The sequence below is a fragment of the Coregonus lavaretus genome (genome assembly GCF_964263955.1).
Source record: "Coregonus lavaretus genome assembly, chromosome: 23".
In the NCBI taxonomy this organism is placed as follows: Eukaryota; Metazoa; Chordata; class Actinopteri; order Salmoniformes; family Salmonidae; genus Coregonus; species Coregonus lavaretus.
In genome coordinates this window covers 9,986,411-9,994,675 of record NC_140010.1, presented here as the reverse complement: position 1 = coordinate 9,994,675, position 8,265 = coordinate 9,986,411, and positions in this window count along the sequence as shown.

The window sequence follows — 8,265 nt, the reverse complement described above, 5'->3', positions numbered from 1 at the left end:
AGGGGGTTAATAGAAATATAATTCCCAGAGCTCCATGTGTACCAGATCCACATACATTGCTGAACCAATTGAAACCAGAGAACTCCTATTTTACAGTGATAGATTTAGCTAATGCTTTCTTTAGTATCCCAGTTCATCCGGATAGTCAGGGGTGGTTTGGCTTTACTTTTCAGGGAAGGAAATGGACTTACGCTAGGATGCCTCAAGGCTACTCGGAAAGTTTTACAATCTTAGCCCAGGCTATAACTAGGAATTTGGGAAACTTTGAACATAGGGAAGGAAGCCAAATGTTAGTTTATGTAGATGATATTCTATTGGCTAATCCCACTCAGGAGGGATGTAAGAGGGATACAATCCAATTGTTAACCTTCCTGGCAGAACAGGGACACAAAGTGAGCAAAAAGAAACTTCAACTTTGGCAGAGCGAGGTCATTTACCTAGGACACACTATAACTCAGGAGGGGCGAATGTTAAACTCATCCAGGAAAACTGCTATACTTGAAGCGCCAAAACCGTTAAACAAAAAACAAATGATGAGCTTTTTGGTAATGATAAACTGCTGTAAAGCTTGGGTACTCCATTATGTACTGCATACAGGTAAATTAAGTGATCTTATCTATGGGAAGGCAATGGTGGCCCATGGTAAAATAATTTGGAACTCTAAGGAGGCATACATACATCAGGGATGTTATCCAAATGGTAGAGAGTAAAGAGGGATATGACATTGGTCGTGATTTAAAGATGATGAGGTTTTTTGGTGGGCTATTAGATATAACTGGGTTAATCATGAACATAGAGGTTTTTATTCTTTGTTGCTAGGCAGAAGACTTAGGTGACCTAAATATGGACTTGTCATGTCCAACAATCAGTCTTCAGGTCAAGCCCGGGAGAGCCTGGGTAGAACAGAGTTTGAACTAAACATGAGTGTTTTTACAAGATAAGAGATTGATGATTGGATTACTAATTAATTCTGAACTGGATGAAAGTCGAATTTAGCTGCCATAAAAGACAAAGGAAGTGGGAGGAGCAATAAAGAAGCAAAAGACAATCTCGAAAATTAAAGGCATGGCAATTGGATGATAAATTACCTAAGGGATGGTTTAGGAAAGTGGTAATATTGACACATGGGCAAATCATGTGTCAAAAAGGGGGAGTGATAGGATTAAATAATAATGATAGGATTAAATTAAAAAAACTTTTAAAAAAACAACAACAATAGAAATTGAGAGCTCAACATGTATGTGTGAAGATAGTTTATTAACCACACCCGTATGTCAGAGGTTTTGTGCCCCACAGGTGAACTAAAGGAGAAGGTGACCCACTCTATCTCACCAGGAGACTGGGTGTGGATCCAGTCCCTAAAAGAAGAAAAACTGGAAGCAGGCCTGTTGGGAAGGGCCCTACCAAGTCCTATTAGATCCACCTGGGTGCATGTCACACACTGCAAAAAGGTAAACCCAGTTACACCTGATGAACAAACACAGAGTTAGGAGAAAGAACCGATCACCATTAGGGCTCGGGGGTTGGCTCCTTAACGAAGATTCCCTTACCCTGTCTGATCATCCCTGTGTGAGTTAGGTAGAAGGTGAAGCAATGGGTTGGCGTCTGACATGTTCTCAGGGCGAGGGTGGGGATTCACAGGTCTCCTGACGGTAGGTAGCTGTCTGATTGTGGGGGCCATATTCCTAACACACTCAAACCCTCCTGATCAGCCAGAAGTAGTAGTTAACCTAACACAAGTTGATAAAATAATACCTGAGCACAGTCTACGAAGGCATAGGAGACAGCTAGACGTAGGGAAAGGGGAAGTACTAGGGACTTTAGGGAAGGACATCACCATATGTATGTCACCATGTACATCCTGGGACTATGTAGTTGCTCATACCGAGCGGGGGGGATATGTTAATCTCCATACACAGTTTAGGGACAGGTGTAGTATTGTGAAAGTAGGGAATTACCAGAAATGGCAGTGCGACCCATAGAAGGGTAGGTACTGTCTGAAAGTCTGAAGTACGCAAAAACAGGTTTATCCTCCATACAAGCCACCTGGGAATGTTGTGAAAGAGTCTAGTAGTAACTTGAACTATCTGTATCCCCCGATAACAAGTCATTCCGACCTAGGTTGCCTACGTTTGAAGTCTCAGGGGATTCTAATTGTTTTTCTAGGACTAGTAAGATAGGATACAGAGTAGGGCATCTTAGCTCCTGCTCCCACACAGAGAATATCACAACTAAAAGAGACCATGACTAATCTCTCCTCTTTGTTGCAGCCAGAGGATTTTAGGAACCAAAACCAGGCCCGTGCTGACATCTGATGGTTGTGTGGTGATAACTGATTGTGAACTCACCTACATATGTAAACAATCAAACGTGTCAGAGACTGGTGAGTTGTCACGTACAAAGTAGGACCTCCTCCCAGGATCCTTTGATGAAAGGATATATATATTGATGGGATAGGAGTATCTCGAGGGGTTCCAGAACAATTCAAAGCTAGGAATCAGATCGCAGCTAAGTTTGAATCAAGTCTTTTTTGGTGGTCAAGAATTAATAAAAACTTAGATTGGATAAATTATAAAGATTTATAAACCACACTCGTGATGCAATATAGGGATTAGCTAAGCAGACATCGGCAACTAGCTTAATGACATGGCAGAATAGAATAGCTTTAGATATGCTTTTGGCTGAGCAGGGCGGAGTTTGTGTTCTGTTTGGATATATGTGCTGTATTTTCATCCTCAAACAATATAGCACCGGACGGGTCCGTGACAAAAGAGCTTCAGGGAGTAACTACGCTGACGAATGAATTGGCTGAGAACTCTGGTATTGATAGCTCCATAAACGGTTGGTTTGATAACATAATTGATAAATGGAAAACTATTGTTGTAACTATTCTGGGTGAAGTTATAGCTTCTATGGGTATACTTGTTCTTTGTGGATGTTGTCTTATTTCCTGTGTCTGAGGTTTGGTGAGAAAGGAGATGGAGAAGGTGGTTTCTCAACAGATGGTGAGATACGGCCCAATCCTGGACTCCAACCTAGGAATGGAGGATATGACCTACCAGACTTGGTGGAGTGACACTAGAGGGTGTCTAAAGGGGGCCAAAATATACTTCTCTGTTTGTGTTTTATGTTTTAATAGTCTTATGTTTTGTGTTCTATTAATCCTGTGTTTTATGGTTTGAAGTTCTTTGATGACTGGTAACAATTTGCAAGTTGGGTGTAGATGGACTGAGGGTTTTAATTTTTTTGGATCATTATGGCCTATTAATAAAAGTGTGATTCTTGTTGTTTGTATTGTATTATAATGAATGACACCCTGTGTTTTCTCATTTTTTGAATCACACCCTAGGGGGTGTGAAAAGGGGGATTGTGAGAGATTTATTATTTTTATAATTGATGGGATGACTAACTTAGAAGGAATGCATTCTTGACTGGGCTAATGTAGGTTGTGTCACCTGGCAAGCTGTGATTGATGTGAAGAGCTGTTTTAGGGGGTAAAATGAGATAAGGATTTGTGTCTCCAAATGCTAGACTATACTGGTTCTTTGTGATCTGTGAACCTTCCTTGGACGTAGGAATGGTGTCTAAGGGAGCTGGCTCTTCTCACTATGACAGGTTGTTATGATAAACGTATGCCTGGTAACAGAAGAGGCGGGGAACAGCCGGTGCGCCAACGGATAGGCTGAGTAAGTCTAAACCACGCTCAAGTCTCTACTCTGATTGGCCAGCAGAGAGGTGGGAAACTCTCTCTGTAAGAGTATTTGAAGAACAATCTGAAACAATGGATTTAGTTCTCTGAAGTGCCCTGCGGGGTATTTCAAAGAGCCTGTATATATGAAACATCATATTTACCATTGAAGGTTTTTGCATTAATTAAAATAACTAGTATATCTTAGAAGTCGTGTTGACCTCTTTTGTTCCTAATGCCAGATTTGAATTGACGCAACTTTGACACAAGTCAAAATGAGGCTCAGTAGTGTGTGTGGCCTCCATGTGCCTGTATGACCTCCCTACAACGCCTGGGCATGCTCCTGATGAGGTGGCGGATGGTCTCCTGAGGGATCTCCTCCCAGACCTGGACTAAAGCATCCGCCAACTCCTGGACAGTCTGTGGTGCAATGTGGCGTTGGTGGATGGAGCGAGACATGATGTCCCAGATGTGCTCAATTTGATTCAGGTCTGGGGAACGGGCGGGCCAGTCCATAGCATCAATGCCTTCCTCTTGCAGGAACTGCTGACACACTCCAGCCACATGAGGTCTAGCATTGTCTTGCATTAGGAGGAACCCAGGGCCAACCGCACCAGCATATGGTCTCACAAGGGGTCTGAGGATCTCATCTCGGTACCTAATGGCAGTCAGGCTACCTCTGGCGAGCACACGGAGGGCTGTGCGGCCCCCCAAAGAAATGCCACCCCACAAAATGACTGACCCACCGCCAAACCGGTCATGCTGGAGGATGTTGCCGGCAGCAGAACGTTCTCCACGGCGTCTCCAGACTCTGTCACGTCTGTCACATGTGCTCAGTGTGAACCTGCTTTCATTTGTGAAGAGCACAGGGTGCCAGTGGCGAATTTGCCAATCTTGGTGTTCTCTGGCAAATGCCAAACGTCCTACACAGTGTTGGGCTGTAAGCACAACCCCCACCTGTGGACGTCGGGCCCTCATACCACCCTCATGGAGTCTGTTTCTGACCATTTGAGCAGACACATGCACATTTGTGGCCTGCTGGAGGTCATTTTGCATGGCTCTGGCAGTGCTCCTCCTGCTCCTCCTTGCACAAAGGCGGAGGTAGTGGTCCTGCTGCTGGGTTGTTGCCCTCCTACGGCCTCCACCACATCTCCTGATGTACTGGCCTGTCTCCTGGTAGCGCCTCCATGCTCTGGACACTACGCTGACAGACACAGCAAACCTTCTTGCCACAGCTCGCAATGATGTGCCATCCTGGATGAGCTGCACTACCTGAGCCACTTGTGTGGGTTGTAGACTCTGTCTCATGCTACCACTAGAGTGAAAGCACCACCAACATTCAAAAGTGACCAAAACATCAGCCAGGAAGCATAGGAACTGAGAAGTGGTCTGTGGTCACCACCTGCAAAACCAGTCCTTTATTGGGGGTGTCTTGCTAATTGCCTATAATTTCCACCTGTTGTCTATTCCATTTGCACAACAGCATGTGAAATGTATTGTCAATCAGTGTTGCTTCCTAAGTGGACAGTTTGATTTCACAGAAGTGTGATTGACTTGGAGTTACATTGTGTTGTTTAAGTGTTCCCTTTATTTTTTTGAGCAGTTTATATATATATATATATATATATATATATTTACATACAGTGGGGGAAAAAAGTATTTAGTCAGCCACCAATTGTGCAAGTTCTCCCACTTAAAAAGATGAGAGAGGCCTGTAATTTTCATCATAGGTACATGTCAACTATGACAGACAAATTGAGAAAAAAAATCCAGAAAATCACATTGTAGCATTTTTAATGAATTTATTTGCAAATTATGGTGGAAAATAAGTATTTGGTCACCTACAAACAAGCAAGATTTCTGGCTCTCACAGACCTGTAACTTCTTCTTTAAGAGACTCCTCTGTCCTCCACTCGTTACCTGTATTAATGGCACCTGTTTGAACTTGTTATCAGTATAAAAGACAACTGTCCACAACCTCAAACAGTCACACTCCAAACTCCACTATGGCCAAGACCAAAGAGCTGTCAAAGGACACCAGAAACGAAATTGTAGACCTACACCAGGCTGGGAAGACTGAATCTGCAATAGGTAAGCAGCTTGGTTTGAAGAAATCAACTGTGGGAGCAATTATTAGGAAATGGAAGACATACAAGACCACTGATAATCTCCCTCGATCTGGGGCTCCACGCAAGATCTCACCCCGTGGGGTCAAAATGATCACATGAACGGTGAGCAAAAATCCCAGAACCACACGGGGGGACCTAGTGAATGACCTGCAGAGAGCTGGGACCAAAGTAACAAAGCCTACCATCAGTAACACACTACGCCGCCAGGGACTCAAATCCTGCAGTGCCAGACGTGTCCCCCTGCTTAAGCCAGTACATGTCCAGGCCCGTCTGAAGTTTGCTAGAGTGCATTTGGATGATCCAGAAGAGGATTGGGAGAATGTCATATGGTCAGATGAAACCAAAATAGAACTTTTTGGTAAAAACTCAACTCGTCGTGTTTGGAGGACAAAGAATGCTGAGTTGCATCCAAAGAACACCATACCTACTGTGAAGCATGGGGGTGGAAACATCATGCTTTGGGGCTGTTTTTCTGCAAAGGGACCAGGACGACTGATCCGTGTAAAGGAAAGTATGAATGGGGCCATGTATCGTGAGATTTTGAGTGAAAACCTCCTTCCATCAGCAAGGGCATTGAAGATGAAACGTGGCTGGGTCTTTCAGCATGACAATGATCCCAAACACACCGCCCGGGCAACGAAGGAGTGGCTTCGTAAGAAGCATTTGAAGGTCCTGGAGTGGCTTAGCCAGTCTCCAGATCTCAACCCCATAGAAAATCTTTGGAGGGAGTTGAAAGTCCGTGTTGCCCAGCGACAGCCCCAAAACATCACTGCTCTAGAGGAGATCTGCATGGAGGAATGGGCCAAAATACCAGCAACAGTGTGTGAAAACCTTGTGAAGACTTACAGAAAACGTTTGACCTGTGTCATTGCCAACAAAGGGTATATAACAAAGTATTGAGAAACTTTTGTTATTGACCAAATACTTATTTTCCACCATAATTTGCAAATAAATTAATTAAAAATCCTACAATGTGATTTTCTGGATTTTCTTTTCTAATTTTGTCTGTCATAGTTGACGTGTACCTATGATGAAAATTACAGGCCTCTCTCATCTTTTTAAGTGGGAGAACTTGCACAATTGGTGGCTGACTAAATACTTTTTTTCCACACTGTACTATGAGGTTGGAATAATACTGTGAAATTGTGAAAATGATGATGTTTGAAAAGACTGCATGAAATGTCAGCCTGTTTTGGTGGGATGGGGTTTTGATATTGAGATAAAACCAGCTGAAATGGACTGTATAACTTATAGTATAAGAGTAAAGAGGTATGAATTCAGTGTATATGTGACTGTTCAATATGTAATCAAAAGAAAAAATACATGTGCCTGTGGATGTATTATTAACATAAGCATTATTCTAAAGGTGTTTGAAATGTTACTTTTGAGGCTGGTGGCACATTATACATATTTTATTATGGTTTATACAAATGGAGTTGTATAAAGGCCAGTAACCTTTTGGCCACTCTATTAGAACAGTGTTCTCTCTGGGGATTTGAACCATCAACAAACCATTACAGCTAATTTCTCCTCTACTCCATCTCACTTCAGGGACCTTAGCTGCCCAATACACTCTTAGAAAAAGAGGTGCTATCTAGAACCTAAAAGGGTTCTTCGGATGTCCCCATAGCCCTTTGAAGAACCCTTTTTGGTTCCAAGTAGAACCCTTTTGGGTTCAATGTAGCACCCTTTCTACGTCAAATGTAGACAGCTACGTTTAGGCATTAATTCTGAATGATTAAGGTACGGGTTCATGTTTGGGGTAGGGTTAAACATTTTTTTTCAAACATGAGTGCCTAGCGCTGAGATTGAATAAGCTCGCGGTTTACGCCCATCCAACTTCCCCGTCCACAACACCCTAGCAAGCCGCAAGCCTACTTCATGATAATAGCGTTCAATGTTACCTCTAGTGGCCGGTTTTGAAGGCATCTATTGTTAATCAAGCAACCTATTAACATGGAGCAGGAGGCAATTTGTCAGGCTGAGCTTGTCGTTAATGAGTGCAGTTATCTCAGTGATCTGCCTGGACTGTGATTCACACACACACACGATGCTCGCTCTGATGTACTGATGAGACTTTAGTACTTCCTGCAGTCAAATGTCCAAATCGCCCTCTAGTGTCCTCATGGGTGGAATGTTATTAATGTTTTTCATAATTTCGGAATTTATAAACATTAAAAAAAACGTAAAGCCAAAAATCCAATGTTTCTATGTCAAACGGTTTTGTTTTATTTCAGTCTTCTGTGATGTATATCAAGTGTAATATTGGGATGCAAATGCAAAACTGAATACATTCCAACTCTATATCTGACATGGTACAGGTGTCTTCGTTTTTTTAAGCCCATAACCATGTGTGAGAGGTGTATACTTTTGTTTCAAAGTAGATTTGTTTAAGACTACCAAGAAACACTGTGTGACCCTTGTCAGTAACCGGCTGAGGTGGATGTG